Source organism: Venturia canescens, chromosome 8, assembly GCF_019457755.1.
Source record: "Venturia canescens isolate UGA chromosome 8, ASM1945775v1, whole genome shotgun sequence".
Lineage (NCBI taxonomy): Eukaryota > Metazoa > Arthropoda > Insecta > Hymenoptera > Ichneumonidae > Venturia > Venturia canescens.
Window position 1 is genome coordinate 9,455,258 of NC_057428.1, and position 13,037 is coordinate 9,468,294.

Sequence of the window (13,037 nt, forward strand, 5' to 3'; positions counted from 1 at the left end):
ATTGTACAGATTCGGATATACCCGTGATAATGGTGGCAAATTACAAATACTTGAAGGAAAATATCGAAATAATTCTTGATTTAAGCACGGGGGAAAAAAATTGTACCTGGACGTCAACGCAATTTATGCCAAGCTTGGAGACCAGTTATCGCGGTCGCTTGCTATTTGCCATATTTTCACGGGTAACGACTACAACCCTGCGTTCTACCGTAAAGGAAAAAAGAGACCTATCGATATTTAAAAAAAAAATCTGAAATTTCAAGAAGCGTTTTTACAACTGCACAGCGAGCGTGCCGAGTTTACAGAATCCAGCGAGGTATTCCGGGTTCTTGAAGAGTACGTGGACAGTTGGTATGCTTTAAAAACTAAAAATGATGTCAACAAAGGACGGTACGAGTTATTTAAAAGAGGCTACAAATGCAACAGTCCAGACGAGAAGCTTGTGAAAAAAAAAGTAGTCGGATACGATCCCTCAGTTCTGCCGCCAACAAAACAGGAGCTACTGCAGCAGATGAAACGGACATCTTACATCAGCAGTATATGGTGTAATGCACACATGCGCAGTCCCACCGACAAAAATCCGGAAAATTGCGGATGGGCATTAATTGATGGAAAGTACCATTATTATTGGTTTGATAGCCCCCACAGTCCATCTCTTGGAGAATTGACTTCTGACGTTCAAGGTACTCTTTATTACTTTTCTTACATATCGATTATTAAACTGCAATTTTTGAATTTTCTTAAATATTTTGTCACAGAATCAGATAACATTTCCTGTGACGATTGCGACGAAGATGAAGATGATGTGCGAGGTACAACTGACGAATCCTCAACATCGGAATCCGACGACGATTGACTTAAAATTAATTTACAATTTAATTTTATAATTGTATTTTTTTAGTTTCATATTGACAAGTCGAATTCATACAACTAAATTCTTTGAAATGATCATGCTTGCGAATACACGTGTCCCCAATTACCGAAACTACAGCTACGAATTAATTATGTATATTTTGAATATTATTGTAGGACTAGCGATATATACCCATTTTTTGGTAGGACACTGTTCGATTTACGCTAAAAATGCACTAACTGATGCTGTGGTTTTTTTGTCCGGTTATTAATGAAAAAAGGGTTACTGTAGAATTGACAACTTCCAAGCGTCGGACTGAAAAATCGCACCACTCAATTTGTAGGACGATGTGGCCATTCCATTATAACAATATTTACAAAGTTGCATACAAAAAATCAGCTAGTTATTAATCATTTTTATGGCCTCGTTATTTTAACATGTTCGGAGTGGAGAACACCCCAAAAAAACCATCCATTTTGTAGGACAATTGTTTTTCCGAATTCATAATACAATTATCTTAAAATTTCGATGAAAAACTTTCTGTTAGTAAGACAATTTCGACACCCCACCAAACCGACATGTTTTGCAGCTGCATATTAAATTAGCTACCGCTATCGAGAATTTTCACAGAGGAAAATCTTGGGCGTCTCGTCGAACGGAACCGTCTCACGAAGTTTTAGCGTGTTATTAATCACTGAAAAAAACAGGCGGTGGCTCCTGGACTAGTAACTCCAAATTTTTACATTATAGAATGTTTCTAAGAAGCTTTTAAATCCAAAAAAATCACATGAAAGCTAGTCATTTGTTACTCCATAGTGGCAGAGACATGAGAAAATCGATTCTTTTTAGACTTTCAGGATCCTCTGGTATTATTCACAAAATTCACAAAAATAAACAATATAGGCTGAATTGGTGCAAAACTCCGGGGTGCTCATAGCGCCGAACATCCAGTGCAGGATAACGCAAAAATACCAAAAGGATTCACGTAAAATGGCAGGGGCCTTAATCAAGGCACTTATCGTAAGAGATGCTTTGAAACGAATGTGTGCAATGGGGAGTAAAGAATATTTGCCCATACCACCGGAAATACGAAAAGCAGTTGAAAGTAAGTAAATCAGGGTTACTTCCTTGAAAAACTTCATCATTGTCTCTATTTAAAATGAAAATATTAACTTTCAGAGTACGATTTTCAAACCGTTGAAAACGAGAATCGGCTGACACACGACGAATTTAAACGCTGCCTGACACGACTGTGTTCAAATTTGTGAACGCGGAAATAAGAAAAAAAAGTCGTGAATTGTAGAGAAGCCATACACTAAACAATTAAATTGTGTGAGTTCATCAATAAATGAGTAATAAAAGGAATATTCGCATATTGTTTTTCTCCTCATTCTCGTCCTCGTCCTGGTCTTCGTACTCCTCCTCGTTCCAGTCCTCTCACGCGTCCTCGTCCTAATGTTCGTTCACGTTTTCATCGTTCGTTTTCGGTCCGTTCCGTCTTTGTCCTGACGTTCGTCCTTGCCCTCGTCGTCCTCGTTATCGTCTTCGTCCTCGTCCACGTTCTCGTTTTCGTCCCCATCCGCGTCGTTCATTTTCGTCCCCGTTCTTGTCGTCATATCCGTCGTTCGTTTTCATCCCCGTTCTCGTCCTCGTCGTCCTCGTTCTCGTCGTCTCCCCCGTTCTCATCGTCGTCGTGGTCCTCGTTCTCGTCCTCGTCTTCGTACTCGTCCTCGTACTCGTCGCTGATTTTCGTCCGCATTTTCTTTGCTCATTTTCGTCCCCGTTCTCGTCGTTCGTTTTCGTCACCATTCTTTTACCAATTCTAAGATATTTTTGTACTTACATAATTTGGGCTAAACTCAATAGTTTCCGAAAAACAAATTAGCTTATATTTTTGTAGAATATTCACGTTCTTGCTGCCATATTGTAAAAAAGAGTGGTTCAATGATTACATGAAAGTTCCTGATTTTCCAAAATATCAAAAAAAATTTGATTGCCAATTTTTTTTTTTTTCTTAAAAAATTTAAGGGTATAATTTTAACGAGATAAAACTACGAAAATTCGGCTGCCACTCGAAATGATCTCCTCGAAGTTTTTTGAAACGAGAAACTGAATACTCTGGTTTTTATCTTTTCATTTTAATAACGATTGAATTTTTCAATCTAACGTTGATTGTGTAGTGGCTTGAAAATAAATAAATAAATAAAAAAACGTCATTTCTCTCCAATTTCCGAATTTCAATTTCGTTGCAAAAAACTCCGGAGAGTATCTAAAGTTATCCGTAAGAAAGTTGAAATTCGGAGATTGTCTGTTACTCTAATCGTGGTGTTCTAACCGTTGTAGGTGCCCCATCGTTCCCGTAATTCGTGAGTGAATCCGGACTCGTTAGCCTTCTGTAAGCGTCATATTTTACATTGTCGCTCGGATGTCTTTCCCTTCGAGAATATTTTTCACGGTACGATTGGAATGCCGCAAGCGCATTATAATTCGATTTTATGTAGCATTCTACCATTTCGGTATACTCCTGAGCTGAATATTCAACCATTGTTACGAAACTATAATCCTCTTCGAAAAAATAACTATGGGATATTACTTTGTTCCTGGTGGTGTTGGAACGGACGCGAGGATAATGACGAGCTCATGACACGTAAAACGAAATATGAAAAGAACTTTATTATAACTAACAATTACAAAAGCCAACTCTTCGGACCATTCGCGCGACGCTCGTCTTACGACCTCTTAACGCATTAGCGACTCGATTACGACTAACTCTTTTGAAGCTCTCACGCGCGCTCTCGCGGCGATTGCCGAAAACGCTCGAACGATTGTTCGCTACCGTCGTCTTTTCCCGATTCCTACACTCGGCCGTCCTGAATCTCTTCATCCGCCCTCGGATGTAGCTCTCCGATGTCGCTTGCATCGTCCTCCGAATCTGCGTAGTCAACCCATGGTTTCACGTGATCGGCAGCTGTTGAAGTTTGTTTTGGGCCTTCGTGTTCTCCAACCTTTTGTACAAGATATCGATCGTTACGCAATACACGACTGATCTCGTATGGACCGAGGAATTTCGATGCAAATTTCAACCCTGGACCCTGCTGTGTCCTCTTGATAGCGACCAAGTCTCCCTCTTTATACGCTCTCGCTTCCTTTCGTTTTTTGTTGTAACCCCTTTTGTTTTCTTCTTGGATTTTCTGCAATCGTTCTTTCGCTTGACATCGTATCTCATCGCGCTCTTCTTCGAATGATGTGATGAATTCTTTTTCTACCATCTCTCGAAGTGACACGTCTTCTCGTAAACGCGGACGTACTCCAAGCATCACTTGGAAAGGCGTGGATCCTATGCTGCGATGAAAAGACGTATTTAGATACTGCTGCGCTAGGCCTAAGTATCGGAACCATTCTCCTGCTTTCGGCGCTGTCAACTTAGAGATCAGAGGAATTAATGTCCGATTAACTCTCTCGACCTGACCGTTTGCTCTGGGTATTCCCGTCGTCGTCAAAATGTGTTCGATCTCTTCTTTCTTGCAGTAATCTTCGAACTCTTTGGCGGTAAACGCAGTACCGCGGTCGGATATTATCCTACGAGGATTACCAAAAATTGCAGCTTGCTTGCTCAGACGATCGATGACTTCGAGCGCTGTCGTAGATCTTGTTGCGTACAACCAAGTAAACTTCGTGAATCCATCAATGACGACCAAAATGTGTCTATAGCTCTTCTTCGTTGATGGTAAAGGACCGAGGTGGTCAATGTGGAAGGTGTCCAATGGCGTGATCCCTTTCGCGATAGCGTTGAGATAACCTTCTTGTTTTCCCTGTTTGCCCTCTGCTACAATGCAGTCGACGCAATTTCGCATTATCTTTTCTAGTTTTTCGCGCAATCCTGGAATCCAATAGTCTTTCACTAAGATCGCTTCCGTCTTAGCCACTGAAAAGTGTCCCTTTTCGTGCGCACGTTTGATAATTGTCGAACACAATGATCGAGGAACCATCAAACGTATGTCGTCGTCAACTTCCTTGAAGAGTACTCCTCCACGTATAACGTATCCCGTCTTCGATCCGTTCTCGACGTCTTCGATAATTTTCTTCAAATCTTTGTCTTCACGCTGCGTTTTCTTCAGTCTTGCCGCTAGACCGTCTTCACGTTCATCGATCAGCAGGCAAGTAGGCAGCGGATTCCTACTTAGAGCGTCTACGTGCGTCATGTTTCGTCCTGGGCGATGTTCGATTTTATAATTAAAATCTTCCAAGTAAAAAGCCCATCGTGCTATGCGCAAACAAATGTCTTTCTTTTTCATCGTAAGCGCAAACGCGCGACAATCAGTTACAATCTTGAATTTTATCCCTAACAGATAAACTCGAAACTTCTTCAGAGATTTCACGATCGCCAAGCATTCTAGTTCGTAACTGAAGTATTTTTCCTCAGCCGCGCTAGTCTTGCCGCTCGCGAAATATACTGGATGCCACTTGTCGTCGTCTGCGTTCTTTTGAATTAGTACCGCGCCATATCCGTGTTTTGACGCGTCTGTATGCAATTCGGTTTCAGCGTTCACCTTGTACAAATTCAAAACTGGGCGAGTTGTTAACGCGACTTTTAAATTCTCAAAAGCATTTCTTTCGTCGTCTTTAAATCGGAATTCTACACCGGTTTTCAAACGATTTGTCAGCGGACGAGCTATCAAAGAATATTTGGGAATAAATTTTCGAAAATAACCTGTAAGCCCCAAAAAGGCTTGAACTTGTTTGACACTTGTTAATTCCGGAAACTTACGCACGGCTTCTGTCTTTCGCTCTGACGGTCGTACTTGCCCTTGACTAATCACGTGACCCAAAAATTCTACTTCGCGCTGCAAAAAACTGCATTTTGACCATTTAAAAATCAAACCCGCTTCGCTCGCAACTCGAAACACACGTTCGAGGTTCTCGATTCCACTCGCATCGTCTTCCGAGGGAATTATCAAATCGTCCATATACGTTAGTACAACGCGCTCTTTAATCAGTTCTCGGAAAACGGCGTTGATAAATTTCTGAAAAACTGCAGGTGAGTTACAAAGTCCGAACGGAACTCTGCAAAATTCATATTGTCCGTCGGGGACAATAAACGAAGTGTATTTCCTACTCGCTTCTTCAACTTGGATATGGAAAAATCCATTCCGCAAATCTAACGTCGTGAAAACTTTCGCGCCTTGTAACAGATCAAGCTGATCTTCGATAAGCGGGAGTGGGTAGCGATCTTTAATAATCTTTTGGTTTAACAATCGATAATCGACGCATAAACGACTCGAACCATCCTTTTTCTTAACTACGACTATCGGACTTGCATAATCGGAATGCGATTCGCGGACGATCCCGTCTGACATCCACTCCTGTATTTGTTCGTTTACTTCGCGTTTTTCCGCTTCGCCTAGTCTACGCGCTCGCTGATATATCGGAACGTCGTCTTTCAAAACAATTGTCATGCTAACCCCCACTTCGCGTCGTCTTTCCGGCTTATACTCTTCAATCATACTCGCAATCTTATCCCGATTTTCGCGCATACAAATATTTGACAAATCAGCTGTATCGTTGTTTGCTTCGATCGCTTGGATTCGCAAAATTTCGGGCACACTCACACTCTCGCCATTCACATCGTTTAACGGTTCAATCTTACAAATACCACGAAATCGGACAAGTTTAACGCGATCGAGAAAATCGGTACCAATCAGGAGTTTGTGGTCTAACAACTCTTCTTTGACCACGCACAACCGAACCTCGTACTCATGATCATCAATTTCCATTGTCGCGTTAAAGAACCCGATAGTCTCATTTACTTCTTTCCCGACGCCACGGAATGGCGTTGGTTCGCCCACGAGCTTCGGTTTACCCAACTCGACGTACTGATCTTCTCGAATAATCGTAATATCGCTCGCAGTGTCGATAATCGCATCTACAATTATTCCGTTCACTACAACGCGTTTCGCTTGCTTTTGGTTTTTCGCCGAAATGTCTGCAAGTGCGCACGTCTTCTTCGTCTCACTCGCACCGGGACATGCCGCCGCGATATGCCCGAACCTTTCGCACTTGAAACACTTTCGACCCAATTCTTTCGATGGACACTTTGGGCTTACGTGATCTCGCTCACCGCAATTAAAACAGCGTTGTGTGACAGCTCGATCTTTTTTATTCGCACTTGACACTGTTTCGCGCTTCTCGCTCGATCGGTTCGGTTCACTTTTCGCCGGTGTCTTCGTCGCACTTTGTTTGTTTTCGCTTTTTGCCGCACTTCTTGTCGTGTCGCTGCGATCGCGCAGTGATATCTCCTCGAAGGCCTGGAGAAGATCTGCTTTCTTCGTAAATCCGTGAATGCACGCGGCGTCGCGCAGGTTACAATCTGGAATATCATCAACGATATATTGCAATATCTCATCTTCAGACAACCCCAGCTGATTCGCTAAGATTGTTTTCTCGTGCGCATAATCGTTGAAGGTCTCCGTCTTCTTCCACGTACGCTCCTCAAAACGTCGTCTCACAGTGATTTTGTTTGAGCGTTGGAAAAACATTCCACGCAGCTCGCGTAACAAATCGTTCGTCGTCATTTGGATGTGTTCGGGCTTAGAGTGGAACCATTCTAACGCCCTCTCTTTCAGCCTCATCCCGATTAATATTTTCGTTGCATCCTCGTTTAGTCGATACGCTTCTTTCAGGAAAAGCACTTGTCTCTCCCATCTTTCGTATGCTTCGGTGTTTTCGTCGAAAAAACTCAGCAAATCTGCAAGCATCTGCAGACTCATGCGCATGGGGCCCTGATCGTTGTGAACAAGCGTCCTGCTAGAGCTCACTGTGGGCGCTTGTTGCCCGCTCGGCGTGTCTCGAGCCTCGTTGTTCGCCTGCCTCATGTGCGCCATCTCGAGTTCTCGTCGTAGCAACGCGACTTCGCGTTCGGCGAGTTCTTTTTCTTTCTTGTACAGCTCCATCATATATTGTGTCGAAGCGGCACCTTCGTCGTTTTCGTCTTGATTCGTTTCGAAATGCTCTCCGCCTTCTTCCAGAGTCGACATATCGAAACCTTCGGCTTTCGACAAACGTAATAACAATTCGGCTTTATTCCCAACTGTCGATAGGTTTAAAGACGCCAGCGCTTCTTTCAAAACTTTTGTTGTACATTTCTTCGGGTCTATCATCTTGTTGTTACTACCTTTGCTTTTCACTCTAACTCGTTGCACTTTCTCGAACGTTCGTACGCGTGTTTACACTGAGCGCGCTTCGCGCGACCTCTACGTGTCCTCTGTGCGTCTTCGGCGTTACACTGTACGTTCGACACACGATTGCTACCGCGTTTCAACACGTTCGATCTCGTCTTCGTCTAACCGTCGTAACCGTCTTTTGCTTTTCGTCTTTTTTCGTCTATCGTCTTTCTTCTTTTATTTTTTCGTCTTTCTTCTTTTATTCTTTCGTCTTTCTTCTTTTATTCTTTCGTCTTTCGTCTTTTCGTCTTTCGTCTTTCGTCTTTCGTCTTTCGTCTTTCGTCTTTCGTCTTTCGTCTTTCGTCTTTCGTCTTTCGTCTTTCGTCTTTCGTCTTTCGTCTTTCGTCTTTCGTCTTTCGTCTTTCGTCTTTCGTCTTTCGTCTTTCGTCTTTCGTCTTTCGTCTTTCGTCTTTCGTCTTTCGTCTTTCGTCTTTCGTCTTTCGTCTTTCGTCTTTCGTCTTTCGTCTTTCGTCTTTCGTCTTTCGTCTTTCGTCTTTCGTCTTTCGTCTTTCGTCTTTATTCTTTCGTCTTTCGTCTTTTCGTCTTTATTTGGCACTTCTCTAAACCGTCGCCATACTTTCACGCGTTATCCCGGACGAGCCCCCAAATTTATGGGATATTACTTTGTTCCTGGTGGTGTTGGAACGGACGCGAGGATAATGACGAGCTCATGACACGTAAAACGAAATATGAAAAGAACTTTATTATAACTAACAATTACAAAAGCCAACTCTTCGGACCATTCGCGCGACGCTCGTCTTACGACCTCTTAACGCATTAGCGACTCGATTACGACTAACTCTTTTGAAGCTCTCACGCGCGCTCTCGCGGCGATTGCCGAAAACGCTCGAACGATTGTTCGCTACCGTCGTCTTTTCCCGATTCCTACATAACTATCACCCAACACTCGACTAAGAATCGTGCCAAAACGAAAAAAAATATAGCTGTATCGATTTCATTTTTTTTCGTTGCCGTACCTATCGATATATCGAGAAGCGTTTTTCTTCTGTTTTGTAAATAAAATCGATGCAACAACGTTTTTGTTTTGTTTTGGCATGATTCTCGGTCGAGTTGTTGAGTGCGTGTTTGTTATTTTTCCGAAGAGGATTATTATTTCGTAAAAATGGTTGAATATTCAGTTCCAGGAGTATGCAGACATGGTGACATGCTACATAGATTCTAACCACAATGCGCTTGCGGCGTCCCGACTGTACCGCAAAAGATATCAACACAGGGAAAAATATCCAAATAACATCGTGATTTACAACGCATACAGAAGGATGCAGGAGTCCGGTAACGTCCCCAATCATCGGAACGGCGGGGCACCGGCAACGGTGCGAACGCCGAGAATGGAGCAGCGGATTCTCGAATTATTTCGACGTCAGCCGGAGACGAGCCTACAACAAGCCGCGAGGATGCTCGACACATCGTATAGCACCGTCCAAACGGTTATGAAGCGTGAAGGGTGGCACGCGTGTCCAAAATCTTCAGGAGCATGATTATCCGGCCAGACTCGAGTTCTGCCGATTTATGGTAAACATCGAAGCGGCAGAACCGAATTTCTAGCCCGGATGATCTCCGATGAATCATCGTTCGGTATTGATGGGCCGTGGAATTGTCACAACGTCCACCACTGGAGCGCAGAAAACCCCCACGTCGTTTCCATTGGTCATGCGCAGCGACGAATTCAGCGAATCAATTTGTGGGCTGGAATATACGGCAATATTTTGGTAAGTATAAATTTTAACCGGTTGACTGGTATTGTATCATATAAAAAAAAATGGGCCCATTCTAGTAATGTATCATGTAGTGTACACATTGAAATAACGTTTAAAATTTTCACACAATTTCAACAAAATTTGATAATAACGGTTTTTTGGTTCGCTGGTTCCACTTATCTGAACTGAGGAATAAAAATCGAGGGTCAAGGGTGGAATTATTAAATTTTTCAATAGAAAGTTTTCATGCTATATTATTATAGAAAATGTTTGTTTTTTAGGGCACCAGATTTTTTTATTAGGCCCGAGAAACTCGCTACCTGCCAGGGTTAATAATAAGGGTTGGGAGTAAACTTTTCTGATTTTCACTTGCAAGTTTTTATGCTATATGACTTGAAAATTTGAAGCTTTTTAAAACACTAAACTCTTTTATCAAAATTAAACAAAATTCACTATCCCCAAAAGGGTGTGAAATAAGGGTTAAGGGTGAAATTTATAGATTTTTCACTTGCAAGTTTTTGTGCTATATTACATGAAAACTGTACATTTTTAGAGCACCACATTCTTTTATCGAAATGAAATAAAATTCGAAATTTGTGAGCATAAAAACTGGCAAGTTAAAAATCTGAAAATTTCACTCACATCCTTATTTTCCACCCCTTTGGGGATAGTTAATTTTGTTTGATTTAGATAAAAAAGTCTAGTATACTAAAAAGCTTTGAATTTTCATGCAATACGATACTTCAAACCCTTATTCTTACTCCTAGTGTCGCGGATACCTACGTAAAAACTAAATTTGGAAATAGAATCAGCAACCTCGTAAGCCCCCAGAAACAAATTTTCGTATATTTCGATGACTTATTGACCCGTACCAATTTTGGCACGAAAACTGAAAAAAGCTTACCAGTCAACCGGTTAATAAAACTGCAAGAGTTCTTGAAGAAAAAAAATTTTCTACTTAACATTTTTCTTATTTGTTTAGATTGGGCCATACCAACTCCCGCAGACGCTGACGGCGGCCACATATACCAGATTCCTCCGGACCAAACTGAGGAGACTTTGTCTCCGTTCAGGAATGGCTCCGGAGGAATTCGACAATGCCTGGTTTCAGCAGGATGGTGCTCCGGCGCATACAAGCGCTGCAGCACGAGAGGACCTGGCTCGCCTTTTTGGAGAGTGTGATTGGACGTGGCGGTCGCCAAGGTTGGCCCCCACGTTCGCTCGACCTCAACCCTTTGGATTTTTTCCTGTGGGGTCATATTAAAACCCACACATATCGACAAGAAATCCGAGATCGCGCCCATCTCGAGGAGAGGATTGAGGAAGTGCTACGTACCGTCACCCCTGAGATGCTGCAGCTAATACTTTAGCTCGATACCGCTGCTGCATCGAAACAGGTTACGTGGACACGTAACAGGCAGTTACGTGGAACACCTCATGAATTCAGTAAGTATTTAATTTGAAGTTATGAAACATTAAAAAAATGAAATTTTACTAATTCATTCTTTATTGTACAAAGAACGAGGAACAGGGTGACAGAGGAAAACAGGGAGAGGGGGACGAAAACGAAATGACTCAAGACCCAATCGTTGAAAGTGGAATTCACTCTTCGCCATGATCAATCACTTTGCTATTTCATACATTTATGATCATACAATTAATGATGTTTTAAAAATTTCTATGTTTGTGTTTGTGTGTGTTTTAAATTATTTCTCTTCCCGTGAGAGAATAAAAATAACGAAAAAATGTTTTTTGTTGCTCTCATAAAGTAGCAACTCTTTAGCTCCGACCTCACTGCAACATGAAGTCAATAAATAGACTCCGTGCACCCAACTCGTGTCGTTTCATTCTAAATATCTTCCATTACAGAGCGTTTTCCATCTTACCCCTTCGTTCGTCAGCTTTTATCCTAACTGTTTTCGCGTAACTATCGATGCACACTTTCGGAGGACAGAATATCCGATGCTTTGTCCGAAATAGTATATTACACTACAAAGGCAGAAAGTTTGATATTCCTGCACTGCGCGTCACAATGCTCGAGGCAAAACCGAGGGTATTTGACGCGCAGTTCAGGGCTATCAAACTTCTGCCCGTGTGGTATATACTATTTTTCTTCATGGCCGGTCGAAAGTACGTTTTTTCCGAAATATGCATCTATCGATAGATGATGTTTTGATGCCTGCCCCGACATTTGTTGCACGAGCGAAGCGAGTGCTGCTGGTCGGAGGGGGGGGGGGGGGAGGCATAAAAAAAAAATATTAGCAAAGATGATTAATATGAATATTTGCATTCGTATGAACCTGAAAATAGATCATTATTCCGAACGACTATATTCATTTTATCAGTCTGGTCACTTTATTTTTGGCTCTCACATTGATTTTATCTGGAAGGATAAATGTATGTTATTCGTTCGGATTTATAGCAGTATTTGTTTTGATAATAGTGCTTGGAAATATTGACCCCCCGCGAGAGCGTGAGAACTAGAGCACGAAAAGCCCATTGTCTCACGTTTCCCAAATTCCTGAGCCCGCGAGCTAGCGACGTCCGCGGTGGGGCGAGCACTCGATCCCCAGAGCGCTCGCCGGCACCGAAACCTCGCTAATTCCTGAACAAACGTAAATCACATTTTTTGAAAGGTTAAGGCTCTTATGGCAGGCATATTTCCTGTACGACGATTTGCATTTAATGGAATGGGATCCTCCCAACTTTAAAGAGCCAAAAACGAGAATAAGAAAATAAAATGTTTTGAGATATCAATGATGACTTAATTTCGTGGAATTATTCTGTTTCGATATTATGGTGTCTAATGTGGAGACGTGGATAAAACTCATTAATAAAAACCCTTGGCTTTGTTTACAAGATGTCATAGGTGACAGTAAAACGTGGCCGGCCTTCATACGGGCAACATTCTGGAACAAGGATTTTGACGATTATAATCGAATGATTGTTGTAAATTTCGCCATTGTTAATGGAGTGGGAGAAGAATTTTTACACGAAGTGCTTACATTTACGTTCGGGCGCCATTACACTAAGGATCGTTATCAAAGAATTGCTAGGCGCTTTAAGTATTACAATGGGCGAATGGGCGAAGAACGCAAAAGTCGAGCGTACTCCTTTGATTTGTATCACCGAAGGCTCTTAACTCTGAGTGAGGAATTTTACGTAAAACCTTGTAACAAATTGTAAATTGAAACAACAAAATGCTCGAAATCGGTTAGGAATGCGCGATTATACAAGCCGAACGGA

The 13,037-nt window shown here is 42.1% G+C and overlaps 1 long non-coding RNA gene across 1 annotated transcript; it reads left to right on the forward strand.

The window, feature by feature from the left end:
* The first annotated feature begins 9,637 nt into the window (after nucleotides 1-9,637).
* On the forward strand, nucleotides 9,638-11,575 carry LOC122414934 (uncharacterized). Its single transcript, XR_006261835.1, has 3 exons — nucleotides 9,638-9,803; nucleotides 10,774-11,237; nucleotides 11,311-11,575. It is a non-coding gene; the product is annotated as an uncharacterized lncRNA (long non-coding RNA).
* The last annotated feature ends 1,462 nt before the right edge of the window (nucleotides 11,576-13,037 follow it).